Here is a 12,069-nt window from a genome sequence, read left to right as displayed (position 1 = left end):
AGAAATGTCAAGTATGCTCTTGTTGGTGGGTGGGAATATTATTAACTCTGTTTTAGAAAGATTAAGTTTGAGTTGGCGAGAGGACATCCAAGATGAAATGGCAGAAAGACAGTCAGTTACACGGGACAACACAGATGTCGAGAGATCCGGAGAGGATATATAGATTTGGGTATCATCCGCATAGAGATGATACTGAAAGCCAAAGGAACTTATTAGATTTCCAAGAGAGGCGGTATAGATAGAGAACAGCAGAGGACCTAGCACCGAGCCTTGTGGTACTCCAACTAATAGGGGAAGCGGAGCAGAGGTGGCTCCAGAGAAATTAACAGTGCAAGAGCGATTAGAAAGGTAGGATGAGAACCAGGATAGAACAGTGTCTTGAAGACCTAGGGATTGCAGCGTTTGTAGGAGAAGAGAGTGGTCAAAGGTGTCAAATGCAGCCGAGAGATCCAGAAGAATTAGAAGAGAGTAATGGTGTTCAGTTTTAGCAGTGATCAGATCATTGACAACCTTGGTCAACGCAGTCTCTGTGGAGTGTTGAGAACGTAAGCCAGACTGAAGAGGATCCAACAGGTTGTTAGCGGAAAGGAAGCGTGTGAGGCGAGTGCAGGCAAGTCTCTCTAGAAGCTTGGAGGGGCACGGCAGCTGAGAGATGAGACGGTAATTTGATAGAGAGTTTGGGTCGGAATCTTGTTTTTTAGAATAGGAGTAATCACTGCATGCTTGTATAGTGATGGAAAGAGAGAGATTACAGATTTGAGTTAAAGGTGAAATAAGCACAGAAGACAGGGATCTACCAATTTGCGAGGGAATAGGATTAAGTGGACAGGAGGTAGAGTAGGAATATAAGAAGAGCGTAGAAATTTCCTCTTCATTTGTGGGGTCAAATGAAGAGAGGGTGTCAGAGGGTAGTGGGAAGGAATTGATCTGATTGCTTGCCGAAGGAAGAGAATATAATTTCTAGTCTGATCTTGTCAATCTTGTCCTTGAAGTAGGAAGCAAGATCCTGAGCACTGATAGTAGATGGAGGGTTCAGGGTGGGAGGATTGAGAAGATATTTAAATGTATTGAAAAGGCGTTTGGGGTTAGAAGCCTGAGCATAGATAAGAGATTGGAAGTATGTTTGTTTTGCAGTGTCCAGAGCATTTCGATACGAGCGGTAGACAGAAGTATATGTGAAGAAGTCATTAGAGGTGCGAGATTTACGCCAGTGACGTTCTGCTTTACGGGACAGTTTTTGAAGATTTCGGGTTGCTTTAGTGGGCCACGGTTGACATCGAAGTCGACGTGTAGTATGTAGTGTCGCTGGAGCCACTTTATCAAGGGCCGTTGCTAAGGTTTGGTGAAAATGGGGTACTGCCATCTCAGGGGATGAGAATGTAGAGATAGGGAAGAGAAGGTGTTGGAGAGAGGTGGAAAATTGTTGAAGATTAATATAATTCAGATTTCTGCGGGTATGAGGAGGCTTGGTAGAGTTAGACAGTAAAGAGGTTAGAGCAGTGGGGGTGAGAGTGTAGCTGATAAGGTAATGATCCGAGAGTGGAAAGGGTGTGTTAAGAAAATTAGAAACTGAGCATAGTCTAGAGAAAACAAGATCAGGGCAGTGGCCATCCTGATGAGTAGATGATTCAATCCACTGGGAGAGGTCAAGTGAGGTTAGAGAGAGTAGTTTGGAAGCAGCTTTGGAAGGTGGGTTATCAATGGGGATGTTGAAATCACCCAGGATGATTGTGGGGATGTCTGAAGATAAGAAGTGAGGGAGCCATGCAGAGAAATCCTTGTTGGTGTGCTCCAGGGGGACGATAGATCACCGCAACACGTAGAGAGAATGGATTAAAGATGTGAATAGCATGTACTTCAAAAGATGTGAACGTGAGTGATGGGACATTTGGTAGAACTGTGAACGTGCACTGTGGGGAGAGAAGTAGTCCAACCCCACCTCCTTGTCTGCCTTCAGGTCTGGAGGTGTGGGTGAGATGGAGGCCACCATGTGAAAGTGCTGCAGGTGAGGCAGTGTCTGATTGCATGAGCCATGTTTCTGTTATTGCCAGATGGTTGAGGTTTTTTGAGAGGAAGAGATCATGAATGGAGGTAAGTTTGTTACAAACAGAGCCTGCATTCCAAAGTGCACATTTAAATGACTTTGGAAGAGAGGGGAGACAGGTGATGTGTTTGTATAGGTAATAAGCTGGGTACACACTACAGAAAATGTCATCAGATGTGATATCTGTAATGATTTTACCAACCACCGAAAGTCCAGACGATCTTGCAGATTCATGCGTACACCCCTACACAATCTACCTTCAGATCTGTGATCTCCATCTGTCCTAACCATCTGCTAAAATGTTCGTGACTCTGCAAACTCTGTAGAGATGGACGTGAGTGCGTGCACACTTCCACGTTTTCCCATAATCGTTACGTCGTCAATTGTGATTTTTGGGATGTTTATAAAACCAAATAAAAATGATACGTTGTGCTTTGGTATGATAAATCATGATCATGGGAGCATATACACCTAACGATCGTTTATTGTGTGAGCTGCACGATAATTTGGTGAAAAACCTGTAGTGGGTACTCAGCTTCATCCTTAATTTATTATGTAATCTTATATTGTTATATACTATGGCCTGACGTACACATTGAATCTGAGATTTCCTTCCCACCTGGGACACATGTTCAATGGTTTGCATACAAAAACTTAATTTGTAATAGCGTGCATCCATAATCCAATGCAAGCCCTGGAGCACCATGGGAGTGCTGCTTCTACTTGTTGGGGGAGTTGGTTATTATTACAAACGTTCATGGTGTTCTCTTTCACTATTACTTATGTGAGATGTTTATTGTACAATATTAAATGCTTATATCTTACTATATTCCTGTTCTGACTTTATTGTTTCTGTACCATGTTCTTGTTATGCAGCTTTCAGTAATAAAGAAATATATTAAACAGTGTTTCATGTATAACTAATATACACACAGTGGCCACTTTATTAGGTACACCTGCCTAGTACTGGGTAGGAGGCCTCTTTGCCCCCAGAACAACCTGAATTCTTCGTGGCCTGGGTATAACCAGCTGCTGGAAACATTGCTTAGAGATTCTGGAAGCCGTTGGAGTACACTGAACTCGTCATGTTCGTGGAACCAGCGTGAGATTACTTGTGCTTAGTGATGTGTGTTATCCTGCTGAAAGGAGCCATAAGCAGATAGATAACAGTGGCCATAACGGGATGCACATGGTCAGCAACAATACCCAGGTTGTGGCATTTAAATGATCTTAAATTGGTAATAAAGGGCCTAATGTGTACTATGGAAACATTCCCCACACCATCACCCTGCACCGTTGATTCAAGGAAGAATGGAGACTTGTTCATGGCAATCTCAGAATCAAGATTCATCAGACCAGGCAATATTTCTCCAACATTCAGCTGTCCGGTTGCGGGGGGCCTGTGCCCACTGTAGCCTCAGGCTGGCTCTTAGCTGACAAGACTGGAACCGGGTGTGGTCTTCTGCTGCTGTAGTCCATCCACTTCAAGCTTCAACGTGCTTTGTGTTTAGAGATGCTGTTCTGCATACCAGTGGTGTGTGACCTGGTTATTTATGTTACTGTCACCTTCCTGTGAGCTAGAACCGGTCTGGCCTTTCTCCTCTGACCACTGTCATTAGCTAGGGATATTCACCCACAAGCGGGTTCACTGCATGTTTTATGTTTTCTGCCCCATTGTCTGTAAACACTAGAAAATTGCAAGAGATCAGCAGTTTTGGAGATACTCAACTCACCCCCTCAGGCACCACAATAATTTGGTCAAAGTCCCTGAGGTCACATTTCTTTCCCATTCTGGTGTTTGGTCTGAAAAACAACTGAACTGCTTGACCAAGTCTGCACGGTTTTATTAATTTATTTGGTGCCACGTGATTGGTTGATTAGATATTTGCATTAATGAAAAAGGTGTACATGTATACCTAATGACGTGACCACTATGTGCGTGTGTGTATACGCGTTGGGTACCTTTTAACGATGACTGCAACCCCCGACAGCAGTATGCGCGACTTGAACATTCTGAAGATGACATGTCCGAGCGAAGTATAATTGTGACGTTTTATAACAGCGACTATGTGCGATCCCGGTACTAGTAAATGACGTCCCTGGAAAACACAACGATACTATTACTGCTGTTAACGGGGTGTAGAAGAAATCGCCGACCGTACAATGTTTTTTTTTACCAACACTTCTACATTGTACAGCCAGCGGTTTCTTCTATACCCCCTTAACAACAATAATAGCAGCGTCGCGTTTCCCAGTGACGTCATTTACTATTGTCGGGGTTGCAATCATGGTGATAGTGAGTACCACCGGTGTATACGTACGTCGCCTTTCTTCCCCACTGGCAACCACATTTCACTCCCTTATCCAAAATATGCCTTGTACTGCCCCACTCCTCTGGAACAATCTCCCTCGTACTATCCCCTGTATAGCTTCAAACAGTCATTGAAAACCACATGTTTATAAAAGCCTACCGGTCCTTAACTTCACCAGGTAGTACACCTCACCCTCTTTCATCCTCCATCTCTCCCACTCTTGCCCTCAGATCCCCTTACATTGGCTCACCCTCATGTGTCAATGGGTTTGCCCCTTTTTCCTTTAGATTGTAAGCTCTTGTGAGCAGGGCCCTCTTCCCTCCTGTGCTCATTGACTATAACGTTTGCTCACCAGCTACACTGCTCCCCTCCTCCTTGGGCTCTCTGCCCATTGTCCTCCTCTCCTCCATTGTCTTCGCACCTCTTTCATTGGCTCTAATCCTGTTAGTTGCTCCCACACTAATGGGCACAGGCTTCAGCCTGCGCTGAACATAAAAACTTGTACCCAAGTAGCTGTGCTGAGGGTTGTAGTGTTATTTGTTTACTGCATTGTTATACTGTGCACTGTCTTGTTGTTGTTTGCCTGCTGTACGGCACTGCAGACCTCGTGGCGCCCTACACATAAAGGTTCATTTTAAATATATATATTTAAATATATATAAACCGATTAGTCACAACATTAAAACCACCTGCCTACCATTGTGTAGGTCTCTTTCGTGCAGACTAAAAATGCTCTGACCCTTAGAGGCCTGGACTACACAAGACCTGTGAAGGTGTCCTGTGGTATCTGACACCAAGACATTAGCAGCAGATCCTTGAAGTCCTGTAAGTTGCCAGGTGGGACCTCCATGGCTCGGACTTGTTTTTCCAGCACATCCCACAGATGCTCGATTGGATTGAGATCTGGGGAATTTGGAGACCAAGTCAACACCTTGAACTCTTTGTCATGTTCCTCAAACCATTCCTGAATGCACCAATGAGCCTTGGGCGTCCGTGAATGTGTCGCGGGTTCACCGCACTACCTTGGACCACTTTTAGTAGTTACTAACCACTGCAAAGCGGAAACACCCCACAAGACCGGCTGCTTTGGAGATGCTCTGACCCAGTCATCTAGCCATCACAATCTGGCCCTTGTCAAAGTCGCTCAGATCTTTGCGCTTGCCCATTTTTCCCACTTCAAAACACATCAACTTCAAGAACTGACTGTTCACTTGTGCCTAATATATCCTACCCCTGACAGTTGCCATTGTTGTGGCGGATCGGTGTGTATAATATATATTAGTAAGGTTTCTAAACTTCAAATGATCAAATAACATCAATTTTTAATCTAACAGCTTCTTCTTCATTCCACAATTTATTATGAAACAAACTAAATAGCATATATACGGTATTTGAAGGAAACACAGGGTATGGTCGCTCACACTGTGGTATGTAATATAAAACCACGCTTATTCTGATAAAAGGCAGCGTACATTTAAAGAGAAAATGCAGCTTATCTGTTAGAAACACATCTAAAGCCAATCCAGGGTCAAGATGTGAGAAAACACAACAGGTTGCCGACATCTTGTATTGTAACTGAAAAATAGGTCCAAAAGCGGCCACACGTGTGAAATCCTTCAAATGATATATTAACTATAAAAGGCAGATTAAAAACCCTTACAATGGGTAATAATGATAAAATCTTATCTGGATATTGTGGTGAAAATGTACCATCTCCTTTCCCAATTTAGAATCTCTTGTCCGGACCGGAGATGATGGTAACAAAGGGGATCTGAAGCTGTTTACATCCCAAGCCACAACTGTCAGTGCCAACATAATTCCGTAACCCTACGCGTTTCTTTACTAGAACTTCATCAGGGGTATGTCTACACTCACAACCATAAGTTACATACTCATCAGAAACATTTACTGAACATGAAAACCCCTATGTGTAGGTTATGGACTACCAGAAGTAACTAATCGTGGTGTGGCTTTTCTAGTCACAACCCGCTGTGTAATAAACGAGAAGAAGATGAACTCCGTCTTATAAACACCAATATAAGAAATATAATGTACTAAAAATAGGGATAAACCCCTATTGCTCTAAAACTCAATATAATTTGTACCAGATATATCTGGATAATTGCAAAGGCTCAGAGAACTATTTGCATTGTCCCTAATAGAGATCCTGCAGAATTAGGGACCCATAACTACTTTATGGGCAATTAACTAACATACCAGAATATACAATTTCATGTAAACTGAATATATAGAATGTATCCTGTCTGTAGTATGACACATAACATATACACTACTCATACAATATAATAGGTACAATACACATAGATCATACAATGTACACATAATAAATGATATATTACCCTGTATATAATATAACATATAATAGGTACAATACATATAAAATGTGTTGCACAACACAGGACCAGGATGTGATTGCTCTGTGATCTAGAGGGCACAATGATAGTAACAATGTGTCCTCAGTGCAGGAGAGCAGCAGCTCCTCCTTACATAGCTCAGTGTAATACAGGCAGCGGCGGCCATTTTCCTGTAGTCTCACAGAGACAATATTCGTTTTGATTCTTATTATCTGCCTAACCACGTGACCCTGCGGATGAGCCGGGACCCAGAGTTTCCATTCTGTATATTACATGTCATAGGTAATGTATTATGTAATATAGTGTTATTATATAGAGGGGTCTGTACAGTGATATATGGGGAGTAATAACTCCCAGCACACACTGATATGGGGATTATTATTATTATATAGAGGAGAGGGGTCTGTACAGTGATATATGGGAGTAATAACTCCCAGCACACACTGATATGGGGGATTATTATTATTATATAGAGGGGACTGTACAGTGATATATGGGAGTAATAACTCCCAGCACACACTGATATGGGGATTATTATTATTATATAGAGGAGAGGGGACTGTACAGTAATATATGGGGAGTAATAACTCCCAGCACACACTGATATGGGTATTATTATTATTATTATTATTATATAGAGGAGAGGGGACTGTACAGTGATATATGGGGAGTAATAACTCCCAGCACACACTGATATGGGGGATTATTATTATTATATAGAGGAGAGGGGTCTGTACAGTGATATATGGGGAGTAATAACTCCCAGCACACACTGATATGGGGATTATTATTATTATATAGAGGAGAGGGGACTGTACAGTGATATATGGGAGTAATAACTCCCAGCACACACTGATATGGGGGATTATTATTATTATATAGAGGGGACTGTACAGTGATATATGGGGAGTAATAACTCCCAGCACACACTGATATGGGGATTATTATTATTATATAGAGGAGAGGGGTCTGTACAGTGATATATGGGGGAGTAATAACTCCCAGCACACACTGATATGGGGATTATTATTATTATATAGAGGGGACTGTACAGTGATATATGGGAGTAATAACTCCCAGCACACACTGATATGGGGATTATTATTATTATATAGAGGAGAGGGGACTGTACAGTGATATATGGGAGTAATAACTCCCAGCACACACTGATATGGGGGATTATTATTATTATATAGAGGGGACTGTACAGTGATATATGGGAGTAATAACTCCCAGCACACACTGATATGGGGGATTATTATTATTATATAGAGGGGACTGTACAGTGATATATGGGGAGTAATAACTCCCAGCACACACTGATATGGGGATTATTATTATTATATAGAGGAGAGGGGTCTGTACAGTGATATATGGGGGAGTAATAACTCCCAGCACACACTGATATGGGGATTATTATTATTATATAGAGGAGAGGGGACTGTACAGTGATATATGGGAGTAATAACTCCCAGCACACACTGATATGGGGATTATTATTATTATATAGAGGGGAGGGGTCTGTACAGTGATATATGGCAGTAATAACTCCCAGCACACACTGATTTGGGGGATTATTATTATTATATAGAGGAGAGGGGACTGTACAGTGATATATGGGAGTAATAACTCCCAGCACACACTGATATGGGGGATTATTATTATTATATAGAGGAGAGGGGACTGTACAGTGATATATGGGAGTAATAACTCCCAGCACACACTGATATGGGGATTATTATTATTATATAGAGGAGAGGGGTCTGTACAGTGATATATGGGAGTAATAACTCCCAGCACACACTGATATGGGGGATTATTATTATTATATAGAGGAGAGGGGACTGTACAGTGATATATGGGAGTAATAACTCCCAGCACACACTGATATGGGGATTATTATTATTATATAGAGGAGAGGGGTCTGTACAGTGATATATGGGAGTAATAACTCCCAGCACACACTGATATGGGGATTATTATTATTATATAGAGGAGAGGGGACTGTACAGTGATATATGGGAGTAATAACTCCCAGCACACACTGATATGGGGGATTATTATTATTATATAGAGGAGAGGGGTCTGTACAGTGATATATGGGGAGTAATAACTCCCAGCACACACTGATATGGGGGATTATTATTATTATATAGAGGGGAGGGGTCTGTACAGTGATATATGGGAGTAATAACTCCCAGCACACACTGATATGGGGGATTATTATTATTATATAGAGGAGAGGGGTCTGTACAGTGATATATGGGAGTAATAACTCCCAGCACACACTGATATGGGGGAGTATTATTATTATATAGAGGAGAGGGGTCTGTACAGTGATATATGGGAGTAATAACTCCCAGCACACACTGATATGGGGATTATTATTATTATATAGAGGAGAGGGTCTGTACAGTGATATATGGGAGTAATAACTCCCAGCACACACTGATATGGGGGATTATTATTATTATATAGAGGAGAGGGGACTGTACAGTGATATATGGGAGTAATAACTCCCAGCACACACTGATATGGGGATTATTATTATTATATAGAGGAGAGGGGTCTGTACAGTGATATATGGGAGTAATAACTCCCAGCACACACTGATATGGGGGATTATTATTATTATATAGAGGAGAGGGGTCTGTACAGTGATATATGGGGAGTAATAACTCCCAGCACACACTGATATGGGGGATTATTATTATTATATAGAGGGGAGGGGTCTGTACAGTGATATATGGGAGTAATAACTCCCAGCACACACTGATATGGGGGATTATTATTATTATATAGAGGAGAGGGGTCTGTACAGTGATATATGGGAGTAATAACTCCCAGCACACACTGATATGGGGGAGTATTATTATTATATAGAGGAGAGGGGTCTGTACAGTGATATATGGGAGTAATAACTCCCAGCACACACTGATATGGGGATTATTATTATTATATAGAGGAGAGGGTCTGTACAGTGATATATGGGAGTAATAACTCCCAGCACACACTGATATGGGGGATTATTATTATTATATAGAGGAGAGGGGACTGTACAGTGATATATGGGAGTAATAACTCCCAGCACACACTGATATGGGGATTATTATTATTATATAGAGGAGAGGGGTCTGTACAGTGATATATGGGAGTAATAACTCCCAGCACACACTGATATGGGGGATTATTATTATTATATAGAGGAGAGGGGACTGTACAGTGATATATGGGGAGTAATAACTCCCAGCACACAGTGATATGGGGATTATTATTATTATATAGAGGAGAGGGGACTGTACAGTGATATATGGGGAGTAATAACTCCCAGCACACACTGATATGGGGATTATTATTATTATATAGAGGAGAGGGGACTGTACAGTGATATATGGGAGTAATAACTCCCAGCACACACTGATATGGGGGATTATTATTATTATATAGAGGAGAGGGGTCTGTACAGTGATATATGGGGAGTAATAACTCCCAGCACACACTGATATGGGGGATTATTATTATTATATAGAGGGGAGGGGTCTGTACAGTGATATATGGGAGTAATAACTCCCAGCACACACTGATATGGGGGATTATTATTATTATATAGAGGAGAGGGGACTGTACAGTGATATATGGGAGTAATAACTCCCAGCACACACTGATATGGGGATTATTATTATTATATAGAGGAGAGGGGTCTGTACAGTGATATATGGGGAGTAATAACTCCCAGCACACACTGATATGGGGATTATTATATAGAGGAGAGGGGTCTGTACAGTGATATATGGGAGTAATAACTCCCAGCACACACTGATATGGGGGATTATTATTATTATATAGAGGGGAGGGGTCTGTACAGTGATATATGGGGAGTAATAACTCCCAGCACACACTGATATGGGGATTATTATTATTATATAGAGGAGAGGGGTCTGTACAGTGATATATGGGGAGTAATAACTCCCAGCACACACTGATATGGGGGATTATTATTATTATTATATAGAGGGGAGGGGTCTGTACAGTGATATATGGGGAGTAATAACTCCCAGCACACACTGATATGGGGGATTATTATTATTATATAGAGGAGAGGGGTCTGTACAGTGATATATGGGAGTAATAACTCCCAGCACACACTGATATGGGGGATTATTATTATTATTATATAGAGGGGAGGGGACTGTACAGTGATATATAGGAGTAATAACTCCCAGCACACACTGATATGGGGGATTATTATTATTATATAGAGGGGAGGGGACTGTACAGTGATATATAGGAGTAATAACTCCCAGCACACACTGATATGGGGGATTATTATTATTATTATTATATAGAGGAGAGGGGACTGTACAGTGATATATGGGAGTAATAACTCCCAGCACACACTGATATGGGGGATTATTATTATTATTTAGAGGGGAGGGGACTGTACAGTGATATATGGGGAGTAATAACTCCCAGCACACACTGATATGGGGATTATTATTATTATATAGAGGAGAGGGGACTGTACAGTGATATATGGGAGTAATAACTCCCAGCGCACACTGATATGGGGATTATTATTATTATATAGAGGAGAGGGGACTGTACAGTGATATATGGGGAGTAATAACTCCCAGCACACACTGATATGGGGGATTATTATTATTATATAGAGGAGAGGGGTCTGTACAGTGATATATGGGAGTAATAACTCCCAGCACACACTGATATGGGGGATTATTATTATTATATAGAGGAGAGGGGGACTGTACAGTGATATATGGGAGTAATAACTCCCAGCACACACTGATATGGGGGATTATTATTATTATTATATAGAGGGGAGGGGACTGTACAGTGATATATGGGGAGTAATAACTCCCAGCACACACTGATATGGGGATTATTATTATTATATAGAGGAGAGGGGACTGTACAGTGATATATGGGAGTAATAACTCCCAGCACACACTGATATGGGGGATTATTATTATTATATAGAGGAGAGGGGTCTGTACAGTGATATATGGGGAGTAATAACTCCCAGCACACACTGATATGGGGGATTATTATTATTATTATATAGAGGAGAGGGGTCTGTACAGTGATATATGGGGAGTAATAACTCCCAGCACACACTGATATGGGGGATTATTATTATTATAAAGAGGAGAGGGGACTGTACAGTGATATATGGGGAGTAATAACTCCCAGCACACACTGATATGGGGATTATTATTATTATAGAGAGGAGTGGCTTTCGATTCATTAAACATATGGAATTGGCCCAATTAGCAACAATCAATCTGAGGATTTAGTAGACTGGAATCATTTACATGTG

General features: G+C 41.4%; 1 protein-coding gene across 16 annotated transcripts in view; it reads right to left on the bottom strand.

Annotated features, from left to right (window-relative positions):
• Positions 1-12,069, bottom strand: part of LOC142160072 (uncharacterized) — a 1,559,230-nt gene that overhangs the window by 932,697 nt on the left and 614,464 nt on the right. The window lies entirely within an intron of this gene.

This window comes from Mixophyes fleayi, chromosome 6, assembly GCF_038048845.1.
Source record: "Mixophyes fleayi isolate aMixFle1 chromosome 6, aMixFle1.hap1, whole genome shotgun sequence".
NCBI lineage: Eukaryota > Metazoa > Chordata > Amphibia > Anura > Limnodynastidae > Mixophyes > Mixophyes fleayi.
Note: the sequence above shows the minus strand (reverse complement) of the source record. Positions and strands in the feature narration are given on the sequence as shown.